Genomic DNA, 26,051 nt, shown 5'->3' on the forward strand with positions numbered 1-26,051 from the left:
ATGCACAATCCACGTGTAGAAAATAGTCCTTCCATTTACTTTGTCCACCAAAATTTACATAAAGCGTTGTGTGGATAGCACACTTTATTGAAATTCTAGAAAGTTGTATTTGGAGATTGTATCAACTCCCAGTGGAATATTAAACATGGCTACTCTTTTTTTATTATTATACTTTAAGTTCTGGGGTACATGTGCAGTTCGTGCAGCACTGTTACATAGGTATACACATGCCATGGTGGTTTGCTGCATCCATCCCCCTGTCACCTACATTAGGTATTTCTCCTGATGTTATCTCTCCCCAATCCCCCTAACCCCTGCTATGCCTCCTCTAGCCCCTCACCCCCCAACAGGCCCAGTGTGTGATGTTCCCCTCCCTGTGTCCATGTGTTCTCATTGTTCAACACCCACTTATGAGAGAGAACATGTCGTGTTTGGTTTTCTGTTCTTGTGTCAGTTTGCTGAGAATGATGATTTCCAGTTTCATCCATGTCCCTGTAAAGACATGAACTCATCCATTTTTATGGCTGCATAGTATGTCATGGTATATATGTGCCACATTTTCTTTATCCAGTCTATAATTGATGGGCATTTGGGTTGGCTCCAAGTCTTTGCTATTGTAAACAGTGCCACAGTGAACATAAGTGTGCTAGTGTCTTTATAATAGGACAATTTATAATCTTTTGGGTATATATTCACTAATGGGATTGCTGAGTCAAATGATATTTTTATTTCTACATCCTTGAGGAATCGCCATGCTGTCTTCCACAATAGTTGAACTAATTTACACTCCCACCAACAGTGTAAAAGCATTCCTATTTCTCCACATCCCCGCCAGCGTCTGTTGTCTCAGAGTTTTTAATGATCGCCATTCTGACTGGTGTGAGATAATATGTCAATGTGGTTTTGATTTGTATTTTTCCGATGACCAGTGATGATGAACACTTTTTCATATGTTTGTTGGCTGCATAAATGTCTTCTTTTGAAAAGTGTCTGTTCATATTCTTTGCCCACTTTTTGATGATTTTTTTTTCTTGTAAATTTGGTTAAGTTCTTTGTAGATTCTGGATATTAGCCCTTTGTCAGATAGGTAGATTGCAAAATTTTTTTCCCATTCTGTTGGTTGCCAGTTCACTCTAATGACTTTTCTTTTGCTGTGAAGAAGCTCTTAAGATTAATTAGATCCCATTTGTCTATTTTGGCTTTCATCGCCCTTGCTTTTGGTGTTTTAGTCATGAAGTCCAAGCATATGCCTATGTCCTGAATGGTATTGCCTAGGTTTTCTTCTAGGGTTTTTATGGTGTTAGGTCTTATGTTTAAATCTTTAACCCATCTAGAGTTAATTTTTGTGTAAGGTGTCAGGAAGGGGTCCAGTTTCAACTTTCTGCGCATGGCTAGCCAGTTTTCCCAACACTTTATTAAACAGGGAATCGTTTCCCCATTTCTTATTTTTGTTGGCTTGTCAAAGATTAGATGGTTGTAGATGTGTGGCATTACTTCCAAGGTCTCTGTTCTGTTCCATTCCATTGGTCTGTATCTCTGTTTTTGTACCAGTATCATGCTGTTTTGATTACTGTAGCCTTGTAATTTGAAGTCAGGTAGCGTGATGCCTCCAGCTTTGTTCTTTTTGCTTAGGATTGTCTTAGCTATGCAGGCTCTTTTTTGGTTCCATATGAAGTTTAAGGTGGTTTTCTTCCAGTTCTGTGAAGAAGGTCAATAGTCACTTGATGGGGATAGCATTGAATCTATAAATTACTTTGGGCAGTATGGCCATTTTCACGATCTTGATTCTTCCTAACCATAAGCATGGAATGTTTTTCCACCTTTTTGTGTCCTCTCTTATTTCCTTGAGCAGTGGTGTGTGGTTCTCCTTGAAGAGGTCCTTCACCTCCCTTGTTACTTGCATTCCGAGGTAGTTTATTCTGTTTGTAGCAATTGTGAATGGGAGTTCACTCATGATTTGGCTCTCTGTTTGTCTGTTATTGGTGTGTAGGAATGCTTGTGATTTCTGTACATTGATTTTGTAACCTGAGACTTTGCTGAAGTTGCTTATCAGCTTAAGGAGATTTTGGGCTGAGATGATGGGGTCTTCTAAATATACAATCATGTCATATGCAAATAGAGACAGTTTGGCTTCCTCTTTTCCAAATTGTGTACCCTTTATATCTTTTTCTTGCCTGATTGCTCTGGCCAGAACTTCCAATACTATGTTGAATAGGAGTGGTGAGAGAGGGCACCCTTGTCCAGTGCTAGATTTCAAAGGGAATGCTTCCAGTTTTTGCCCATTCAGTATGATATTGGCTGTGGGTTTGTCATAAATAGCTTTTATTATTTTGAGATACATTCCATCGATACCTAGTTTATTAAGAGTTTTTAGCATAAAGGGCTGTTGAATTTTGTCAAAGGCCTTCTCTGCATCTGTTGAGATAATCATGTGGTTTTTGTCTTAGGTTCTGTTTACGTGATGGATTACATTTATAGATTTGCATATGTAGAATCAGCCTTGCATATCCCAGGATGAAGTCTACTTGATCTGATGGATAAGCTTTTTGATGTGCTGTTGGATTCGGTTTGTCAGTATTTTATTGACGATTTTCGCATCCGTGTTCATCACAGATATTGATCTGAAATTTTCTTTTTTAGTTGTGTCTCCACCAGGTTTTGGTATCAGGATGATGTTAGTCTCATAAAATGAGTTAGGGAGGATTCCCTCTTTTTGTATTGTTTATATTTCAGAAGGAATTGTCCCAGCTCCTGTTTGTACGTCTGGAAGAATTTGGCTGTGAACCCATCTAGTCCTGGACTTTTTTTGGTTGGTAGGCTATTAACTGCTGCATCAACTTCAGACTTTGTTATTGGTCTTTTCAGGGATTCAGCTTCTTCCTGGTTTAGTCTTGTGAGGGTGTAAGTATACAGGAATTCATCCTTTTCTTCCAGGTTTACTGGTTGTATGTGCATACAGCTGTTTGTGGTGATCTCTGATGGTAGTGTGTATTTCTTTGGAATCGGTGGTGATATGCCCTTTATCATTTTTTATTGCATCTATTCGACTCTTCTCTCTCTTTTTTTTATTAGTCTGGCTAGCGGTTTATTTTGTTGATCTTTTCAAAAAACCAGCTCTTGGATTCATTGATTTTTTGAAGGGTTTTTTGTGTCTCTATCTCCTTCATTTCTGCTCTTATCTTAGTTATTTCTTGTCTTCTGCTAGCTTTTGAATTTGTTTGTTCTTGCTCCTCTAGTTCTTTTAATTGTGACAATAGTGTGTCAATTTTAGTTCTTTCCTCACATCTCATCTGGGCACTTAGTGCTATAAATTTCCCTCTAGACACTGCTTTAAATGTGTCCCAGAGATTCTGGTACATTGTGTCTTCATTCTCATTGGTTCCAAAGAACATCTTTATTTCTGCCTTCATTTCATTATTTATTCAGTAGTCATTCAGGAGCAGGTTGTTCAGTTTCCATGTAGTTGTGTGGTTCTGAGTAAGTTTCTTAATCTTGAGTTCTAATTTGATTGCACTGTGATCTGAGAGACTGGTTGTTGTGATTTCTCTTCTTTCGCATTTGCTGAGGAGTGATTTACTTCCAATTATGTGGTCAGTGTTAGAGTAAGTGTGATGTGGTACTAAGAAGAATATATATTCTGTGGATTTGCGGTGGAAAGTTCTGTTTGTCCAGATCTGAGAGTTCAAGTCCTGGATATCTGCTTAATTTTCTGTCTCGTTGATCTGTCTGATATTTACAGTGAAGTGTTAAGGTCTCCCACTATTATTGTGTGGGAGTCTAAGTCTCTTTGTAGGTCTCTAAGAACTTGCTTTATGTATCTGGGTGCTCCTGTATTTGGTGCATATATATTTAGGATAGTTAGCTCTTCTTGTTGCGTTGATCCCTTTACCATTATGTAATGCCCTTCTTTGTCTCTTTTGATCAACTAACGGGCAAAACAACCAGCTAGTATCAAAATGGCAGGATCAAATTCACATATAACAATAATATTCTTAAATGGAAATGGGCTAAACAGCCCATTCAAAAGACACAGACTGGCAAATTGGGTAAAGAGTCAAGACCCATCAGTGTGCTGTATTCAGGAGACCCATCTCACGTGCAAAGATACACAGAGACTCAAAAGGATGGAGGAAGATTTACCAAGCAAATGGAGAGCCAAAAGAAAAAAGCAGGGGTTGCAATCCTAGTCTCCAATAAAACGGACTTTATACCAACATGGCTACTCTTAAATGTCCTCCAGGCACCAGGCACATTTTCTTTGTTGCTTGTACCCAGCTCTCTGTCTCTAACCACCTCCCAGTTTTCTTTTCCCATCTTTGTCCCCATCTTTCCTTCTCTTAATTTTCCACCCAGTGTGTGGGGGCCATTACATGGTAAGAGTACTCTATATTCTTGCTCCCTCATTGACTTCCAATCTCAAGCACTTATATCCATACCCAGCAAGTTGTTCTCCTGAATGTAACAGTTCTTTTCTATTTAAAAGAAACTTCCCTCAGTAATGATTCAAGGAGTTCTTCAGATATCCCGACTATAAGTCTTCATCAGATATTTGAATTACGTGTCTCTTCTCTTTGTGTCTTGTCTTTCACTTTCTTAATGGTATCGTGTGATAAACGGATGTTCTACATTTTAATGAAGGCCAATTATTTATTTTTCCTCTTAGAGTTATTGCTTCTTGTTTTCTGTTTAAGAAATATTTGCATACTACAAGGTCATAAACATTCTCCACTAGGTTTTCTAAAAGCTTGGTTTTCTTAGGTTTCATGATTAATTTTCATCTTAAATTAATTTTATGTATGGTGTGAGGTACAGGTCAAGATGTATGATTTTTTTTCCAGTTGCTCCAGCACAATTTATTGAGAAGATCACCCTTTCCGTCACTGAATTGCAGCCATAAATCAAATAACCAATATGTGTGATCTGTTTCTGCACTCTCTTTCCCTGGTCTTTATATTTAACCTTGTGCCAATACAAGGGTCATAAATTTTCATCATTTTCCTTTTTACGTTGGCATTTAAAAATATCCTATTATAAGTGCTCTGATAATAGAAATATGGACTGTAACACACACCAGAGGATTTAACCTTAAAGAGGAGGGTCAGAGCTGGCTTTCTGAGTGGATGTGTCATTAAGGTGGAGAAGCACTTCACAGGTCTGCATTCTAGGGCATACCCTATGTGGCAGTTTTCTCACTTTATGATGGGTCCTGTGATGTGATTAATGTAAACCATGCTATATGTGCACTGGCCTGGAATAGATAGTGACAATAAAACAAGGAAAATGCCCAAGAAGAGGTGAAATAACCTCATTGTAAAGATGTGAAATTAGAGTTTAAAGAGAACATGCCATATGCCCAAGGTCACAGAGTTGATGAGTTATGATATTGGGATTGGAATTCAGGTTTCCAGATAGATCCACCCTCTTTCCATGACACTGCATTGCCTCTAGATACAAATGCTCAAAGTTGCTGAGCTATAATGTGGTGATGCTTGGATTTGTACTCGATTCTGTGTAACTTCAAAGTCTGTGCTCTACCCAGTATCTTTGATTACCTCCTTAGAAAAGCTGAATTTATTTGTATGCCTAACTAAGAATGAGCTAATTGATTCTCATTTTAATATGATAATTCTGCCTTAGCACTATCAATATGTGTCCAAAAAATCTTATGGTACATGACTAATTGCACTTTTGAATCATATACATTTAATTACATGTTTGATTTGAGAGTTTAGCCTTTACAATTATTGCCATTTCCCACTAACTGAGCTTCCATTCTACCACTCTAATTGTCTTGGTTGCAGACTTTTTTCTCATGCATAGAAAAGAAATAATGGCATAATTTCTTTTTTCCATATTTATGTATTATATGTTGCTTTAGCATCATGAGCCAGATATGATGGTATTGACTAGATCGGTTCTCATAATGGACCTTTTGTAGGAGAGACTGTTAAAGCATAATTTTGGTGAAATGACTGAAATGCGTGAGAATGATTTTTTCTTCTGGTGTGTAAACCTAAGCATCCAATGGTGAAAGTTTATGTGACTCAAATGGAAAAAAAATTCATGATAAAAGGTGTGATTATTGGCATAAGACTGTGAAAATCCTTTCTGGGTGAAATAGGCCCTTTCTTCCTTTCATGGGAGGCTCTGACTGATGACTTGGGTTTTATCAGGCAATGTATGTCTGATACAATATCTGTGGATAAAACCACCAGCCCCTATCAAGTCAATCAAATATTTATTGAGCACTTATTATGTCCAAGACACTTTGGGGAACAAAGAAATATATAACCCTGGCGTTGCCCTTCAGGCTATATCAGTCGAGATACAATTTGGACTGCTGCAATCAATTACACAGATGTCTCTCAAGCTGGTATCTTGATGCTTGGTGGAAACAAGACAAAATGCACTTAATAATAACTTACTTTTCTTTGTCAGGTGATCCACTTGCCACATCATTGAGGTTCAGAGTTTCTTGCTTCTTATGCAGTTATCAGGTTCAGCTGACTCTGCAAACTGTTGAGAAAGAGGGCCCAGGCAATATTGCCCTCTGCATCTTATTTGGGTCTTGTTTCCACTGCAGTGAATGCACTTAAATAGCCCTTTATGAACCAAGTCCCCTTGAGATTAAGTATTTAATGTCTCTTGATCTGCAGCCTTAGGAAATAACCCAATTCATTACACAGTCATTACGTAATTCATTACTGTCATTAGAGATCAAGAGAATCCTCTTAAGAGAACTGAGAATATAAGGCAAACCTCACCTCTCTTTGTCCAGCATGATTCACAGACTGTGGAAGAGCCCTGATTTGGAGTCCCACTTATGGGATTTGGTTTTATGACATTCTCCAGTCCCAGGCTTCTGGTATGACCTGCAGAGGCATTGTTTAACCTGGTGGAAAATGGATTACTACTCAACGTGTTTACTGATGCTGTGTGTCTGTACTGGGCTTTGGTAGACTCCTTTATGGGATTGTTGATTTCTTAACAGGACAGGGCAATTGGTCAGGAAGGTTATGCATAAGGGAGCTGCTTTTTCTAGACCGAGTTGAGGGTCAGAGATTGCTTCCCAGGGGACATTTGCCAATCGATGTCTGGAGATGACTTTTTGTTCTAACATTATGGACCAGAAGTGGGAGGAGAACCAGCATCTAGTGCGTGGAGGCGAGGGGTGGTGATAACATCCTACAGTATACAAGACTGTCCATCACAGCAGAATAATCTGGCCCAAAATTTCGATAGTGCCACTATTGAGAAATCTTGGGTACCTGCCAATCACTGCTCCCTTCTTAAACTACACATATTTCTTCATAGGCCCTTGTAAATTTGTTTTATTTGATGAGAGAGAGACTGATACCTTTCTTTCTTTATTTTTCTTTCTTCTTTCTTTCTTTCCTTCCTTCCTTCCCTCCCTCCTTCCTTCCTTCTTTTTTTCTTTTCCTTCTTTCCTTCCTTCCTTCCCTCCCTCCCTCCTTCCCTCTGTTTCTTTCTTTTTCTTTCTTTCTCTCTCTCTCCTTCTTTCTTCCTCTCCCTCACTCTGTCTCTGTCTCTCCCTTTCTTTCTACCTACCTACCACTTATCTATTCCCCACTTCATTTCACAGGGTATTAGGTAAAGCAGGTATATAAATAACATTCAGTAACGTTGTTAAGAGAAATTTTAAAAAATACATGGGGGAAATACAAATTAAAGTAGGGAGTAGCAACTGTAGAAACTATATTATACTGGTAATCTGACGGTCTGACTTAAAATTGCTGTCATTTTCTTTGCACTTCCTAATAGCCAAAACAAAAATAGAAACGGTCATTATACTTTGTTTTTGTTATCCATGAGGAGAAAACAGATTAGAGAAAGCTTTTACTAGTACAAAGAGGTTTCTCATGTGGAACTTAATGTAAATAGGGGTTGGCAAAGGACAAGGTAGTAAATATTTTGAGCTTTGTGGGCCATGAAGTTTCTGTGGCAATCAGTCAGCTGTGCCCTTGTAGTCTCAAAAGTGTCCATGGACAATATGGAAACAAATGGGCATGACTGTGTTCTAATACACCTTTAGACAGCAGTGGGTCGGATTTGGCTCTGGGGCCATCATTGGTCAACCCTTAGTGTAGGTCTTCAGGAACACTCCTGGATCGGGTAAGAAATGGATATTAAGATGATGTCTCCTCAGTCACTGAGTGAAACTGAAAGCTTTCCCTTACAGGGTGCCAGACAAGACCTCGTAGTTTCTACAAGGATGGAAGAAGAATAATAATAAAAACAAAATGTCTTTTTAGGGCATTTACTGTGATGTACATCAACGATTGTGTATTTTTTCGTTTGCTTTTGTTTCGTTTTGCTTTGGGTGACACCCTTTCTCATTTGCTGTGAAGATACCGCAGGATGATAAACTCCTTTTTCTCCTATATGAAGTCCTATCTGCAAGGAAAGGAAACTTCAGTCCACTCCTTCCATCTTGCTGAATATGTAAAGGATATTGCGACAAGGCATTGTAATAGGTCAAAGGTATTATTACCCTAAAAAATATTTCCTAATGTTTAGGCACATGGAGGCACCATGTTAGGGAGCCACGATAAGACCTGAAGACTCTTCCCTGAGTCGTTTCCTAGGGACAGTCTCGGTTCCTTTGGTGGCCACAGTTTGGCTGTCCCTTCCTCTGTGAATTCCTCTATGACCCTTTGGAGGAAGGACGTGGTCTTCACCTTTGGCCTTCCATATGTTTTGTAATTCTGAATTTTAGAGCACTTCTCCTGGCATCTTATAACTTTATATTTCTCTTTCCCCCCAATCAACTGAACTTCTTGAGAGGGGAGTATAAGTCTTTCTCATCTTATACCCTCCCCTGTGTCTATTGCAACATGTAGAACAGATTAGATTTCCATAATTATTTGTTGATTAAATTAATGACTAAGTAGATGGATGGATAGATACATGCATTAAGGGAGGGAGGGAGGGAGACAGAGAGGGATGGATAAATGGATGTGGGAGGGAGGGATGGAAGGATGGAATAATAGAGGAAAGAACATCATCAGCTTCTCAAAAATGTAAGTCCTAACGTAAGTAGCAATATTACTTATGAGATATTTTACTGATAGTCAAACACTCTGATTAAACTTGTACTATTTCTTCGTATAAAATTAAGTTAATCTTCATTCAATCCAAGCGAGGTGGCTCATGCCTATAATCCCAGCACTTTTGGGAGCCAAGGCAGGCAGATCACTTGAGGCTGGGGAGTTCAAGAGCAGCCTGGCTGACTTGGTAAAATCTCGTCTCTACTAAAAAATACAAAAATTAGCTAGGTGTGGTGGCCTGCACCTGTAATTGCAGCTGCTTGGGAGGCTGAGGCACGAAAATTGCTTGAACCCAGCAGGTGGAGGTTGCAATGAGCCAAGATTGCACCACTGAGCTCCAGCCTGGGATACAGAGCAAGACTATGTCAAAAGAAAGAAAGGGGGAGGGGAGAGGGAGGGAGGGAGGGAGGGGGAGAGAGAGAGAGAGAGAGAGAGACAGAGAGAGAGGCAGAGAGAGAGAGAGAGAGAAGGAGGGGAGGGGAGGGAAGGAGAGAAAGAAAGAAAGAGAAAAAAATACGCATTCAGTAACAAAACAAAATCTCAAGTCAATGTATTCGATTTTTGGTTCACTAACATAAATATGCCTAGAAATTCACTGTCAAAATGCTTTATATCTACAATCACTAGAGTGAAGTTAAAGTGTTTTAAGCAGAATCTGCATTTAAAATGCATATATATTTATTACAAAGGATGCCATACAGATTGGATACAATACATACAGATTGGCTAATAACACTAGGCCAAAGACTTTGTAAGTGTGCATGCCTCAGTCTCTGTGTGTGTGTGTGCGCGCGCGTGCGTGTATGATGTTATAAGAAAGTTTAAGGCTACCTATCTTCCTTACTCCTGTCTCTGATTACTATCGATGCTAGTTGGTTGATGTCAGTAATGATAAGTCTGTATTTTAATTTTATTTTTAAACTTGAGGGATTGATCACACCTCAACCAGAGTAGGTGGTTATTCCTACCAGCTGCTTGGATGCCAAATGCATCAATTGGCAATTTTTATTTCTTCAGATTTCTCTCCCTCCTGTTCTCTGTGTTATTCTGTCTGTGTACCTATTTCTTACTTACAGAAGGGTGACCAAGAGTAGGTATGCAGGAGGTGATGGTCAAGAATATAAAGTTTCAGAATTAAAAAAATTATAGTTGTGAAGTGGGTAGTTTTGGATGATACTGGAAAAATGAAAACATTAGATCATGAAATCATATTATCCGTGCTTCTGTATTGACTAAAATAATTATCTTCTTATGATATTTCAGTTTTCCCATTTGCTTGTTGTGTATAATTTTGACACATCTGCCTCAATTAATAAGAATGATACAAAATTAAGTAAATTTACAAATAGACATTTTAAAAGAACTCTTTGTTCAAGAAAGAAAATTATCAAATTTAAATTTTCTTTGATATAAAATTCAAAAACCATAACTAGATATTTTATTTAAATATTAAACTTGCAAATTTGGGAACAGGGGTAGGAATCCCAATACAGCCAAGTTATTTTGATGTTACTTTCCCAGGCTTAGAGTTTATCTTCCATATTTCCAATGAGAATCAATTCCTCAAATGGAATTTTATGATAAACTGCTGAAAGTATATTTAAAATGGAAACCTTGACAAGAATGAGTGTCACAGGGAGTAATGAATTCATGATGGGACTAGTTGGGAGTGTGTGACATTTTAAGTGCCTCATTGCTCTGAATTCACTTGGCATTTATTGTAATAGAAATGACCATATTGAATTCATTTGGCATTCATGTGAATTTCACATGTATTTATGGAGATGTAACATGGTAATTTAACATTTACTGTACTAAGCATTCTTTAATGGACATTGAAAAACACTGTCATACAATGCTTAATAAAGCCAGTAACTCTAACATTCATCTATCAAAACAAAGAAATGAAAATTATTTTGCTTCCCAAAGCACATGAGTAAATCATTTGGATAAGCCAAAATTATGTATTTCCTCCCCAAAATCTGCTTCCTCCATTTTTAAGTTACAAGGTTGACTCTAGGACCAAGACAATAAAGCAGATGTTCAGTTTAGACTTCTTTATATTCTAAAATTGTCTGCAAATACATTAATCTCAGTCTAAAAATATTAGGGGAAGATTTTCTTGGAACATCAGCAGTAAATTTAACACATGGCATGCCTTCAATAGATTTTTATTTTTCCGCCTTTTAGAGTTCAGCGTGCTCTCTTCAACTTAGTCCCAAAAAATAAACTTCTGTTTTCCTTGAAGAAGAATTATTGTTAGAACAAACACATCATTATTTGGGAACAATCAAAAGATCAAAAGCATAAGAATCTTTGCTGGAAAGTGAAGGAAGAGTTCTTCACCAACCGTCATGACAAGCTTTTATTTTTATTCTAAGAACAGAGTTGTTCCAGGACATAGCCTAATGCAAACTCTGCTATTAGTCACTTTCAAAATGTTGTTTAGAATGGCTTGTTTTCAAATTTATTCTCAGTTGCCTTCTTTATGCCACTCAAAAGCAGGACCTTTATTAAAAACACTCCAAAAGGTATCATATAACTAGTCTTCCTGTTTTGAATGTAACCCATGTTCAAGTATTATTGTAGAGTATTAGTAATTTTGACATCGATTTACTGAACAAATTTTAATGAGGACCAGAAGGATAAAAAATTTTACTTATTTTCATCATATATATCCTATCCTGACCTTGTAACTAATAGCACTTTCAAACTTACTATAGGAAATTCAGTTACTGTGAACATCTTTCAACTCTACATTGTGAGAGAGTTTTCAAATCTTTGGCAAATTACCCTGAGTAAACCTCCCCATGACCCAAAGAGATTATTTGAGTGAGGGAATGTATTAGTTCCTTAAGGCTGACATAAAAATGTACCACAGACTCAGTGCAGTGGCTTATGCTTGTAATCCCAGCACTTTGGGAGGCTGAGGCAGGCGGATCACCTGAGGTTGGGAGTTCAAGACCAGCCTGTCCAACATGGAGAAACCCCGTCTCTACTAAAAATACAAAATTATCCAAGTGTGCTGGTAGGCATCTGCAATCCCAACTATTCGGGAGGCTGAGGCAGCAGAATTGCTTGAACCTGGGAGGCAAAGGTTGGTGTGAGTGGAGATCATACCATTGCACTCCAGTCTGGGCAACAAGAGTGAAACTTCATCTCAAAAAAAAAAAAAAAAAAAAAAAAAAAACTACAAACTGGGTGACTTATAATGAAAACTACTTGTCTCACAGCTCTGGGAGCTACAAGTCTGAAATCAAAAGTGCTAGCAAGGGCCACGCTACCTTCAGAGTCTCTAGGGGAGGATCTGGCCTCCCCTTTTTGGGTTCTGGTAGCCTTAGGCGTTCCTTGGTTTGTAGCTCAATCATTTGAGTCTCGGCCTTGTTCTTTACATGGTGTTTTCCCCATGTATCTGTCTTCACATGGCATTTTCTTCTTATATGGACACCACTCATACTGGAATAGGTCCACCCTAATGTCTTCATCTTAACCTGATTACATGTGCAAATATTCTATTGCCAAATAAGGTCACTTTCACAGACACTAGGGGCTAGGAGTTGGACATTCTTTTAGGGGGACACAATTCAACCCCTAAATGGGGATCTCCTGACAATTTTTAATAGGGTCAATATTTCAATGCATGCATTTGTTTTTTATAATGAACTTTTCTATGATGCTGGCTGAGACAAAAACCGAATTACTTGCCTTTAAGAGCTTCTTTGTTTTCTGCTGTTTGTGCTAGCAACAGTCAGAGAAATAGGACTTTTTTTTTTTAATAGCAAATTGTTTTTCTCAACCCATTCTGTCTGAAAAAGAATATTCTGTAGTTACTGCCCCTTTGGTCTATTGGTTTCTGTGTTACAGCCTCTTTGTGTTAATTATACATTTCTTTGCTTTACAAACTCAAAATGAATCTTTAGTGATTGATAAAAGCCAGGATCTTGAGTTCAGGATCCTGAACAATTGGATGCTTCATTTGAAATCTGCTAATCTATGTTCACTGTGGTTTACTTGGGGTATCTGTTAGGTTTCTCTTGATTGCAAGCAAAAGGAATTCACTATGATTAATAGCAAGCAGATAAGGAAAGAGAAGAAAGGAGACTATTGGGGTGTATCTTGGTTTGCTTGGGTTCCTATAACAAAATGCCACAAACTGGGTGGCTTAGACAAAAGCAATTTCCTGTCAATCTGTTCTGGAGGCTAGAAGTCTAAGGTTAAGGTGGAGGTAGGGCTGGTTTTTTTCAGAGGGCTGTGAGGGGAATCTGTTCATGCCTCTCTTAGCTTCTGCAGAGTTTGCTAGAAACCTTTACCATTCCTTAACTTGTGGCTGCATCATCCCAATCTCTACCTTCCCTTCACTTGCCAATCTACCTGTGTCTATGTCTGCCTCTGAGTCCAAATTTCCCATTTTTTTGGGTAAGGACATGACGTGGTTTGGCTGTGTCCCCACACAAATCTCATCTTGAATTGTAGCTCCCATAATTCCCATGTGTTAGGGGAAGGACCTGGTGGGAGATAATTGAATCGTGGGGTTGTTTCCACTATACTGTCTTTTGGTAGTGAATACATTCTCTCAGGAGATCTGATGGTTTTATAAGTGGTTTCCTTTTTCATTTGGTTCTCATTCTCTTTTTTGCCTGCTGCTAATGTAAGATATGCCTTTTGCCTTCTGCTATGATTGTTAGGCCTCTCCAGCCACATGGAACTGTAAGTCCATTAAACGTCTTTTTTTTTTTTTTTTTTTTTTTTTTTTTTATAAATTACCCAGTCTTAGGTATATATTTATCAGCAGTGTGAAAATGGACTATCCAGGATACTAGTGATGCTGATTTAAGGTCTACCCATGACCTCATTTCAACTTTATTACCTCTGTAAAGACCCTATCTACAAATAAAGTCGCTGAGAGTTAGAACTCCCACATCTTTTTTGGGGGGAGTAAGAGGGACAGTGCAACCCACAGCAGTGAGAGAATTGTATGCACATGGACACAAAGGAGCATCTGATCATAAAGAGAAGGAATCCAAATGTGTCTGGGCACTGCACTGTGTGAACCTGGAACTCTCCAACTAATATGCTTCAGCTTAGATGTTGCTTATTGCCGTGTTTCTGTGTCCTGAATTTCACATCTTTGAGAAGAGTTTTATTGGTCCAGTTCAGCTCAGATACCTTCCCTTGGCTCAATCTTCAATGACTTAGGAGTGAGGGCACAGATCAGCATGGCCATGTTTTGGGGTGTGTGCAAGTGTGTGTGTGTGTGTGTTCACATACATGTGTAAGGATTTTATTCCCTACAAAAGTCAGTGGAATTATTGTGAGAGTTTGAGCTGGCAAGATGGTATCTTCTTCTGCCACTTCCCTCACCCCATCCCAATGTCTGGAGAGGAGAGACTGCCTGTGTTCTCAAAGAAGAAATGGCTTTTCATTGATTCAGAAACAAATATCATTGATATCTACTTCCTGTGATATGCTCTGTACTGTACTGGGGGTATAGATAGAAGCAATGGATGCTAATACTCAGCTGTTTATATGGGTAAGACTGAAGCAGGAAAGGAATTTTCATCTTCTCCCAAGCCCAGGACACAGCTCACCATGAGGCGTTGGGTATGCTGGCAGGCAGTGTACCCAACATTTAGGTTCTTATGCTAGACCACTGCATGAGCTCTGTCCATGGCAATGAGTCCCGTTCTGTTGAGATGCCCAAGCAGGAGTTTCCTTACTTCCAACACCTGCAGGGCTTCCATGTGCTCCCCACAACTCTCCCAGGCTTGGATCAAGTGGAGGGAGGCCCAGGGAACTCCAAAGAGGAGGTCCATTCATCATGGACCCAGGCTTGCTTTGATGTTCATAACTGTCTCCACTTGGGGAGTTTGATGAATATTCAAGGACATAAATTCACTCACTGGTTCAGCTATCATATACTCATGGGAACCCAGAGGCTTCGTATGTCTTCCTAAGTGTTTCATTTCCTTCCCAGGAGCCACAGAGGTGCCACAAAGAGATGAGGCCCATAAACTGCTGGATTTGTTTGTTTGTCATTTTTCTTTAGTGCAAGGTTTACAAGACTCCCTTTTAACAGGGTCTCCATCTCAAAACAAGCCACTTGGCTGTATGCTTCACTGGAACATTGTGTTGTGCTGGGACTGAATTAAATGTACAATTACAACACATTTTCTTGAAAGGAGTTTTGACAATGATAAATGCATAGACATTTTTCCACACTCAGACAACCTGATTCCTTGCCCATCAAGTGGCTCAGGATTCACTTTGAAGAACTGGTCTCTTGTAAACAGGAGAATGTGGGTGCTGCCTGAGAAGCACATGGGCCTGAGTTCAAGTGCCACTTCTACCTATCAGGTGCCATGTGAGCATGGGCAGCTTTCTTATTCCTGCTAGGCCAAGTTTTCAATGAACAATCTTTGTACCTTTGATAAACCTCATTGGCTATGGTACTTCCACTATGCAAAGCAGAAACAACACTTGAAAAGTTGTTACCACCGTCCCTGGTTAATAGTAAGCTTTCAGTGAGTGTTGGCTCGCATTCGTGCAGGTAAGTTATCCTCTTACCTAGAGCAGTAATGGCTCTAATGTGAATTTAGATCCCAACAATAGGAGTGTGGGTAACCCCCCATATAGTCACCGAGGAATGAGAGCTAAGAAGAACTCTGGCACAGTTAGGGCTTGAGGAATATCTCACTTTATAGTGTTACTACTCAGCTATTTCCTTTTATATAATCCTTTACATAATCATATATTAGTTTATAGAATTAGGGCTTGAAGAATCCCTTTATATAATCCTCTATATATAATCATTTAATAGTTGATAGTATAAGTGCCTAAAGAATATTTCCCTACATATGTACCTATGATTATATCTTAGTTCATAATTGGAGGAATGCCTAGAGTGGACACAGTGCAGAGCATGATTTAAGGGAAAAACAGTTAGACCAGGACAAAAATCCATGGCCCAGGCAGCAACTTTCAGTATTGTAAAGATACCCGCTGTATGGCAGGCTTGGGCAAGAGCCACTCCTCCTAATAAAGGAGTTGTAGGACCTTGCTCCAGTTCTTGCGGAAGGCTGCCCTCAGACCGGCAATCCACCTTGGTGACTGTGAACTTTAACAGCTCTTGCTACTGTGCTGCTTGAAAAGCATCTTCCCATAGAACCCATTGGAAGCTGCCAGAAGGTGGTGGTAACTTTGACAGCTCTGTCACTGCTATGTGACTTAAAGCATCCTCCTATAAATCTTCTTAGAAGTAGTTTGCCCATAGATAGAAGTATTGCACACTGCACCCTCTTCACTGCGCACGGCCCACCTTCAAGCCTCGGTGACCTAATGGGGGTGGACCCCTTACTGCACATGGCCCTTGCCTTCATGGGAATGGGCCCCTTGCTGCACACTGTCCACCTCCTGGCCTAGGTGACCTAATGGGGGTGGACCCCATGTTTTATTGTTCACAACCCTATCACTATCCTTAAAGATGATTTCACTCACTGCCCTTCCCTCTAACCTATACACAATAAATACTCATGCTTCTGGACATTCGGGGCCTCGCCTGACTCCGCTTATAGGTGGTGTGACCCCCTGAGCCCAGCTGTGTTTTCCTTGTACTTCTGTGTCCTGTCTCTTTATTTCTCAGATCCTGCGCCTCAGCACAGCATAAGGCACACCCCACGACCCTGTGGGGCCCTCAGCCCTACAAGGAGAAACAGTGCTTGTTGTTATTCACAAAGCAGAGAATAACCATAACTTTTCTGCAGATCCTTGAATATAATGCAGAATTGAATATAACAACAGTAGCTAATCTCTGTGTATTTATTCCATGTTAGGCAATGTGATCAGTTTTCTTTGAATCAGATGATTCAGTTCTCATACAAACCCTGTGAACTTTTTGTTATTTATTTTACATATTAGGAATCCTGGTGGGCCAATGGCAGCCCATTGGCCCGTCCAGATCCACTGTCCACCATTCTCTACCCTCTGGTGCCAGAAGATGCTGATCTGTATGAAACCTTAGGAAGGAAACCAGGAGAACTGACACCCTGTCTTGTTCTCCCTCCATCTCCGATTGCTCACTAGTGCTTACAATTTACTGAAGCTAGCTGGAAACCAGAAGACAAGGCTGCCGGGTGCTCTGCCCAAGGACCGAGCAGGGTATAGAAGGGAGAGTGAATTCAGAGAGCTGAGCAAACGTACTCAACACATCTGCTTGTGAACATACTGACAGCAAGTTCCGTTTGTTTTAAGTGGTAGAGAACTAGATATCCCCTTTTCTGTACTGTTCCGAACTGCTTGTTTCTTTCTCCGTTTTCCTCATAGACTATGATCTCTTGATATTATAGCAGGAAACTTGGCATGGGCTAGCATCTTAGTGTAATCCAGCCTCTCTTAGATTTGTGGATATTTCATTGTGAAAAGGTCAAGATAAAAAATACATTACTAAATATCCATTTATTCTTTATTTTCTCATCATATACAGAAAGGTTATTGCCAAATATGGCAATAAAGGTTTTATTGCTCCAATTTTTATAGCAAGAACAGACATACTTCTTAATGAATTTTGGTTTATTAGATCAGCAATGGCCAACATGGGGTTTTTAGGTCTTAGGAGACCTTGATGGTAGCAATGAAGGTCTGCAAGCTATTTTAAATATTTCAGAAAATCTAATATAATCTTACGTTTTCAAACGATAAAGCTTCACAAACAAAAACATCAAGATGTTTTGCTTTTGACTGAAATGATATTAGCTCCGCATGGTGAACTTAGTAATTTAATTCTGATCAGCAGCTCTGATTGGCAGTTACATGTGCCTTTGATTAATAAAACATGGCTGAGAAAATAAATTATTACTTAATCTATGCAGTTTGCTAGATAAAGCCTTTGAAAACCTGGAGTCAATTGGATGGAAAATAATTAACTGGGAGCTCAGTGGTGAAATAATAAGCACGATACTGGCTTGGCATGTCTCACATATGTGGGAAAGCCAAGACAGGCTTCCAGATGGGCCGAGATCTGATAAACAATTCAAGTCGATTATTTGTTTTTAGTCATAACAACAGTAATACTAATAATAGTGATAATAGATAACAATTGTTAAGTGGCCAGACATAGTGCTGAAATCTCTCCTTATAATATTTTGTATCTTCCTTCCAATAGACCTAAGAGGAAGGGACTCTGATTATCCTTTATTTCAGGTTAGTCTTCTTCGGAAGCAGTCTCAGACATTAATGTGCTGGGATAGTTTATTTGGTAGGTAATGCCAGGAAGCACTGGTAGGGAATGAAGAAAGTAAGCTGGGTAAGGCAAGGCAGCCAACGCCAGGGTTCATGGAAAGGCAGGTTGTCACTGCGGGCACCTGGGATGCAACCCCCCTTGGCATGTCTGGGGACAGTGTAGAACACACCTTTGAGTTGTACCATGCAGTCGGTGAGGAAGCTGGGTATTGCTCCCGCAACTCTGTTTGTAATTAGTTCAGAGCTGCTTTCAGGGAAGTCGACTTCCCAGAACTTCACCCTGTGAAAGGGAAGGGAGTGAGCATGTTCCTGTGGCTAAAGTCCTCAGGTACAGAGATTTAGAGGCTTCCAGAAAGCCTCTGGTGACGTACAGGGATGTGAGTACACACCAGTAGCACCTGCTGTGCTTCTGTCCTACAAGAGACAAAACCAAGTTTTCATGAGTTGAAATAACTTACCCAGAGTCACAAAGTGCTTGTGATGGTGTGCTCTTCCATAGAAATTTTTTGCTACCTATGTCTGAAGGCTCCCAGTGTCCAGTAACGTACCAAATGAGCCTTTGTTCTTAGAGTTTTTTTTCTGAGATGGAGTCTCACTCTTGTTGCTCAGGCTGGAATGCAATGGCGCGATCTCTGCTCACTGCAACCTTCACCTCCTGGGTTCAAGTGATTTTCCTGTCTCAGCCCCCCAAGTAGCTGAGATTACAAGCATGTGCCACCATGCCCAACTAATTTTTATATTTTCAGTAGAGGCAGAGTTTCGCCTTGTTGGCCAGGCTGGTCTCCAACTCCTGACTTCAAGTGATCTGCCCACCTTGGCCTCCCAAAGTGTTGGGATTACAGGTGTGAGCCACCTTGCCTGGCCTCTTAGAGTTTTTTTTTTTAATGACAACTTTATTGAGATATAATTCATATACCATAGAGTTCACTCATTTAAAGTGTATACCTCCATGGCTTTCAGTCTATTCACAGAATTGTGTAACGATCACCACAATGAATTTTAGAACATTGTTTTTGAAATCTCCTGGAAAAAAAAACACACTATCTGAGTCATACCTCATTTTCCACCATTACATCCTGAGCTCCTGGCAACCAAAAATCTTGTTCTGTCTCAGTCACCTTGCTTTTTATGGAAATTTTATAGAAACTGAATATAATATCTGATCTTTTGTGCCTGCCTTCTTGCACTTAGTATAGTATTTTAAAGGTTCATCCCTATTGCAGCAAGTATCAGTATTTCATTCTTTGCATTGCCAAATAATATTCTGTTGCATGGATGTATCACGTTTGCTTATCCTTTCATTGGTCAATGGACATTTTAGTCGTTTCCACTTTTGGGCGACTTTGAATAATGTTGCTATGAAAATTTGCCTGTAAGCTTTGGTGTGGATCTGGATCTACCGAGGAGCAGAATTGCTAGGTTATGTGCTAACTCTATGTTTAACCTTTTGAGGAACTGCCAGATTTTGTATCCAAGCAGTCTTAGAGTTTATTGATGATTTTAATTTGCTGTTTAATTAAGCAAGATGCCTGCCTCACACTGTTTGGCAAAGGAGAAGAATCACCGTCATTCACTTGCAAACATAGATTTCCAGAATTCCTAAAGCGTTCAAGAAGGATGTTATCGGTGCATTATCAGAGTTAAGTAGGTCCTGGATTTTAATGCCTGTACTTGCTTTTTACTTATAAATGATTAATATTTTAGCTTCATCATTATCCATTTAGTTTATGGTTATGGGTTGTCTGGTTAACCCTACTGGGTGTAGTGATGCATGCTTTCATCGAAAACATTTTTGGCCTGCAGTTTCTAAGCAGCTAGATTTTAAAGCATATACAGGTGGCAGTTCATTAAACATGCATTCGTTTTTGTTTTTATTTGGCACCTACTGTGAATCAGTCACTGTGTTAGGTGCTGTGAATACGGTGGGGGGACAAAAACTGACACAATTGCATTAGAGAAAAATAAACTTTGAAAGAAGCTGCACTAGAAGATACAGCATTTAATCATTGCTGAGATTCTCTCCATGACAAGCAGCTACTGCATTCCTGTAGTTCACCCTGAATCTAAGGCAACCTCTGCTCAAAAATGCCACACAAGAAAGAAGTGGAGAGCTTCTTCCCCAAGAGGGGCTTGCAATGTAAACAAAGACACGAAAAAATACCTTGCGTGTGTCCTTCTCCCAGCATCATCAAATACTACTGTGAAATATGCAAGAGTATGTCGTCACTGACATTCATTCTTGGATTTATTATTTTTTAAACTGTGTGTGCTAGACACTGCCTCTTGGATGTACCACAGCTCATCAGACTCTACAAGTGCAAAGTTGGACTCATAATCTGCCCACCAACCTCCACCCTCAAGTCAGCCCCAAACCTTTTTTTTGTTCTTAGTGCATGCTTTCTATTTTAGCGAATCAAGAGTGCTACTCACCGTGCTGTTTCCAAAAGGACAAACATGGACATGATTCTTGGTGATTCTGCAGGCTTCTCTTACCTATCCACCAGTCAGGCAGGTCTTAACGATTATTCTTCTACTTCTCTCTGACAGATTTGCTTCTCTCTATCCTCATCTTCATCCTAGGTGTAAACCGCCATTCTCTCTTGCTTGAAAACTTTTCTTCCTAATTCTAGTCTTTACTGTCTAATTTCTGCTCCAAATGGCAGCTGAAAGATTATTTTTAAGCTCAGATGTATCCTGTACCACCCTTTGGAACTCCTCTTGGATCATCATTACCCCCATGTTTAGGTCCATTTTTTTATTGCATTTTAGGTTTTGGGGTACATGTGAAGAACATGGAAGATTGTTGCATAGGTACACACATGGCAGTGTGATTTGCTGCCTTCCTTCCCTTCACCTATACCTAGCATTTCTCCCCATGCTATCTCTCCCCAACTCCCCCCTTCGTCCCTCCCTTATTTCCCCCTGACAGACCCCAGTGGGTGATGCTCCCCTCCCTGTGTCCATGTGTTCTCATTGTTCAACATCCACCTATGAGTGAGAACATGTGGTATTTGATTTTCTGTTCTTGTGTCAGTTCGCTGAGAATGATGGTTTCCAGGTTCATCCATGTCCCTACAAAGGACACGAACTCATTGTTTTTGATGGCTGCATAATATTCCATGGTGTATATGTGCCACATTTTCCCTGTCCAGTCTATCATCGATGGGCATTTGGGTTGGTTCACAGGTCATTAGAGAAATGCAAATCAAAACTACATTAAGATACCATCTCACGCCAATTAGAATGGCGATCATTAAAAAATCTGGAGACCACAGATGCTGGAGAGGATGTGGAGAAATAGGTACACTTTTACACTGTTGGTTGGAGTGTAAATTAAGACCATTTTCTTTAACACAGCAGAGCCCGTCCTTCATGTTGCAGCCCCTGATGACTTCTCTTACCAGAGGCTTAGGTTGAGCAGAGCCAAAACAAATCTCTTACTGTCCCTAGAATGTGCCAGTTTCTTTTGCATTGGAAAGTTTGCATGAGATAAGCTTTAAAAAGTACTTTTTCAATAGCCTGTGGTTCAGTGGATTTCTATGAGTTAGGATATGGGTTTGGATGCCATAGCAAAGATTCGAATGTAAGTGGCTTCAATAAGATAAATGCATATTACTCTCTCAAGTGATGGTTCAGGCAGGAGCAGTTCTAGGTTGACATGGAGGCCCCACTGTGTCACTTAGAGATAAAGTGGAGACGGGGATGGAGAGAAGTAAAATCTGTCTGAAAGATGTGTAGGAAGCTGATTTTTTTTTTTTTTATATGGAGTCTCACTCTGTCATCCAAGCTGGAGTGCAGTGGTGTGATCTTGACTCACTGCAACGTCTGCCTCCATGTTCAAGTGACTCTTCTGCCTCAGCCTCCCAAGTAGCTGGGACCACAGGCATGCACCACCATGCACAGTTAATTTTTGTATTTTTTGTAGAGACAAGGTTTTACCACATTGGCTAGGCTGGTCTTGAACTCCTGACCTCGTGTTCTGCCCACGTCAGTCTCACAAAGGAAGCTGAATCTTGTAAATCTGGCTTCCCTCTTATTTTATGGCATTTGTGGAATGTAGCTTGTACCCTCATGGCCCTTGGCAATTAAGCACCACATCCACATCGTATCCCAGTCAGTGGGAAAAAGGAAAGGGGAGCCGTATCTCTTCTCTTGAAGTATACAAGTGGAAAGTTGCATCTACCACCTCTCCTCGTGTCTCCTTGGCCAGCTATTGACCATATGACTAAATCTAGCTGCAAGGAAAATCAGGAGATATTGGTCTTTCTTTGGGGGACAAATAGAAGTTTCTAGTAATTCTTTTATGTAAAATTGATCTGAAGAAATAAGTGCATTTTCCTTCCAAACATGGCAGTCATGGCGGGGTTGAGGGCACTGGAGTCACACCAGTTTTTGCTAACTAAACAAATTTCCAAGTCAATGGTGTCAGATATTGGAAGTTCAGGATAGATAAAGGCCCGTAGCACGTTGGCTGTAGCATGCCCGCTTTACAAATGATAAACTTAGAGAAGTCAGGTGCCTCCCAAGTACCCACAACTTGCACATCGCCCCCTGCTGTCTTCTGAATCCACCCTCTGGGCTGAACAAATGTGCAGGGTGGTATGCTTTAGTGATTAAGAACACCAGCTTTTGACTCAGAAAGGTCTGGATGCATAATCATTTATTAATGCAATATTTACAAATTCCCTAAGTTTTATGAGCTTCATTTTCTCACAAGGATGTTATATGCATTAAGTGGGATAATATCTAGAAACTGCCTAGGAAATGCCTGGCCAATGATGAGCACTTAATAAATGATCTCTAGTATTAGTTACTACAATTAATATTTCTTAAACTTTTTCCGCTATGATCAGTTATTGCTTCTTTTTGAGACGTGACGGCTGGAAAATGTGCACACGTAATTTTGTCAATGTTTATTTCTTCATAAGGCAAGACAAAGGGAGTCCTGTGAAAGACTCCTCTTCACTTTCTTCTTAATCTATCTGGCCTGAGGTATCCACATTTGTCTGAGAGATGGCAGAGGTGGATGAGGAACCTCAGGTCTGTCTTACTTTTAGTAAACTCACAAATTATTAACTAAGTACTCAGAGTCTGCTGTGAGCCCTACCTAACCTAAAATCCCAGTTCTACCCGTTCCTGGCTGTCAGACCTTGGAAAAGATTCTTGACCTCTCAGCACCAATCTCTGCTTCTAAAAGTGAGAATAACTTGAATACCTACTGAACAATTTTCCTGGGAGGAACAGCTGAGACTTCACACAGAAGTGCTTAAAACCTTATCTAATATATCATTCACGCTTGATAAATATGAGCTGCCTTAAAGTCCCCCATTTTAGCATCATTTACAGCAGAGTCAGTATGGATAGAAAGGAGAGTCTGAAGTGAGGAAAAATTTAGAAGGCAGAATGGAAAGGACCTAGTGATGGTCCAGTGTCGGGGAGATGCCCCAGAGAGAAATGTGACAACGTTATCCTTAAAAAAATGACTTTTTTGATGGAATGGTTCGCCAAGATGGAAAATGCAGTGGGGGAGGACCCAGTTTGAGAGGAAGACAATGGGTACAACCTTAGACATGGTCAAGTTGAGTGGTGAAAGGATTCACACATAGAGATATTAAACAGGCATTAGATAGCCAGGTCTGAAGCTCTGTAGAGAAATCTAAGTTCAGGGCTGGGCGCGGCAGCTCATGCCTGTAATCCCAGCACTTTGGGAGGCCGAGGCGGGTGGATCACGAGGTCAAGAGATCGAGACCATCCTGGTCAACATGGTGAAACCCCGTCTCTACTAAAAATACAAAAAATTATCTGGGCATGGTGGCGCGTGCCTGTAGTCCCAGCTACTTGGGAGGCTGAGGCAGGAGAATTGCTTGAACCCAGGAGGTGGAGGTTGCGATGAGCTGAGATCGCTCCATTGCACTCCAGCCTGGGTAACGAAAGCGAAACTCCGTCTCAAAACAAACAAACAAACAAACAAAAAAAACCCATCCATTTACAGGCTCCATTGTCTTCAGGGACCAGTAGCAGTCAGGTAGAAAGCAAGAAGGAGAGACGGTTGACTTGGGGCCAATAAGGCAATGCATGCCCTACCTGAAGGCTTTCAAGTGCCTTCACCTGGGTGAACGAGCACATTTTAGGAGTACTCAGCCTGAGGTCCGAATGGAGCCTTCCACCTGGAAAGATGTTTAAGCGGTTATGAATGAATGAAATCTACCCCGAGGATTTTTCTAGTGCAAAAACAAGGAGACTGGAGATCAAATTTAAAATGTGCTTAGACTTCTCTAGTGTTGCTGAAGTCTACATCAGACAGTATTCTGGCGAGTAAGAAGGCTTCCCCAGCAGTGTTCATGATCTGACAGCTGTAACCAATACCTGACATTTCCCTTTTGGATATAAATAATTATCTTTCACAGTTATGGCACATACACAACAAGAAAATTTCCCCTGTAATTTGGAAAGCCTCTACTTTACAATTCATGTTTACCTTCCTGAATCTTTTCTACATTTTAAACTCATGTTTTGTTTAAAAAGATGACAGACACGGGAAAGCATTGGTGATGGCAATATAATTAAAGGACATTCATTTCACTCAAACCTGCATGGTGATTTTTGGGAGGACTGGGAAATGCTGTTTTGCCTCCTGTATTAGTTTTCTATTTTTTCTGTAAGAATTTCTGACAAACTTTGTGACTTAAAACAACCTGTGTATGTCTGCATGGCTTTTGTTCCTTTCTGGAGACCCAGGCAGAATCCACTTCCTTCCCTCTTCCAGTTTCTAGAGGCTCACAGCCCCTTCCTTTATCTTCAAAGCTGCATCTCTTTTTGGGACGCTTGTGATTGCATTGGGTTCACCTGGATAAGTTAGGAGCCTCTTCTTATGTTAAGGTCCACTGGTTAACAACGCAAATTCTACCTGCAAAGGTTTTATTTGCTATATATGTTTATAAATTCCTTTATATCTCTGAATAGTATTGCATGGCATGGATGTACCACAGGGTTGGTTTTTTTTTTAACCATCTACCTGCTGAAAGACATCTGGTTTGCTTCCAGTTTTAGCATTTATGAGTAAGGCAGCTATGCACAATTGTGTACAGATTTTTCTTTGGATGGAAGTTTTCCTTCTCTGAGATGAATTCACTCAAAAGTGCAATGTCTGGGTTATAGCATTGCATGTTTTGTTTTATTTAAAAAAAAATTGCTAAACTGTTTTCCAGAGTGGCTTTACCATTTTACATTCTATTGAAGGGTTTTGAGCAGTAAGGTGCTGCAATCCTATTTGTGTTTTAAAAACATTCTCTGGATGATGGATCAAGAATGCCAGTAGGGAGGGCAAATGCAAAAGCAGGGAGATCACAAGGGAGCCTCCGCAGTGGTTCAGGTGAGAGATGAGTGAGACAGTGATAGCACAGGGGGGTGTGGTTGGGTGATGAGAAGCAGTTGGATAAGGGACGTATATTGATGATATAATTGACGGTTGCTGCAGAATTGCTCATGGCAATTGGGAGAGAGGATTCAAGGAAGATTTCCATGCTTTGTGCTTGAGCATGTTGGTTCATGGTGGTCCTGTTTGTCTTGATAATGGGAAGACATGGGTAGGAACTGACATGGGAAAGAGGTGAGTGCCTGTTAAATTCTGCAGTGGAAACTTTGAGTGAGTGGTGAGAAGTAAGAGTCTGGAGCCAAGGGGAGACATGGGAAGCTGGAGAGGTTGAAAAAGGGCAATGTCTATAAATAGGCCCAATGCAAAGCATGGTG

The 26,051-nt window shown here is 40.2% G+C and overlaps 1 protein-coding gene and 1 long non-coding RNA gene across 3 annotated transcripts in view; one reads left to right on the top strand and one right to left on the bottom strand.

Annotated features, from left to right (window-relative positions):
• Positions 1-26,051, top strand: part of CDH13 (cadherin 13) — a 1,193,479-nt gene that overhangs the window by 319,317 nt on the left and 848,111 nt on the right. The window lies entirely within an intron of this gene.
• The window catches only part of LOC105726624 (uncharacterized), a 32,394-nt gene continuing 23,851 nt past the window's right edge, over positions 17,509-26,051 (bottom strand). Inside the window, exons 2-3 of the long non-coding RNA XR_001109590.2 lie at positions 19,219-19,325; positions 17,509-18,716 (exon numbers count right to left, since the gene is read on the bottom strand). This is a non-coding gene — a long non-coding RNA (uncharacterized LOC105726624). The remainder of the gene's footprint in view (positions 18,717-19,218; positions 19,326-26,051) is intronic.

The sequence above is a fragment of the Aotus nancymaae genome, unplaced genomic scaffold (assembly GCF_030222135.1).
Source record: "Aotus nancymaae isolate 86718 unplaced genomic scaffold, 86718_ANA_hifiasm-v0.15.2.pri h1tg000030l, whole genome shotgun sequence".
NCBI classification, from domain to species: Eukaryota; Metazoa; Chordata; class Mammalia; order Primates; family Aotidae; genus Aotus; species Aotus nancymaae.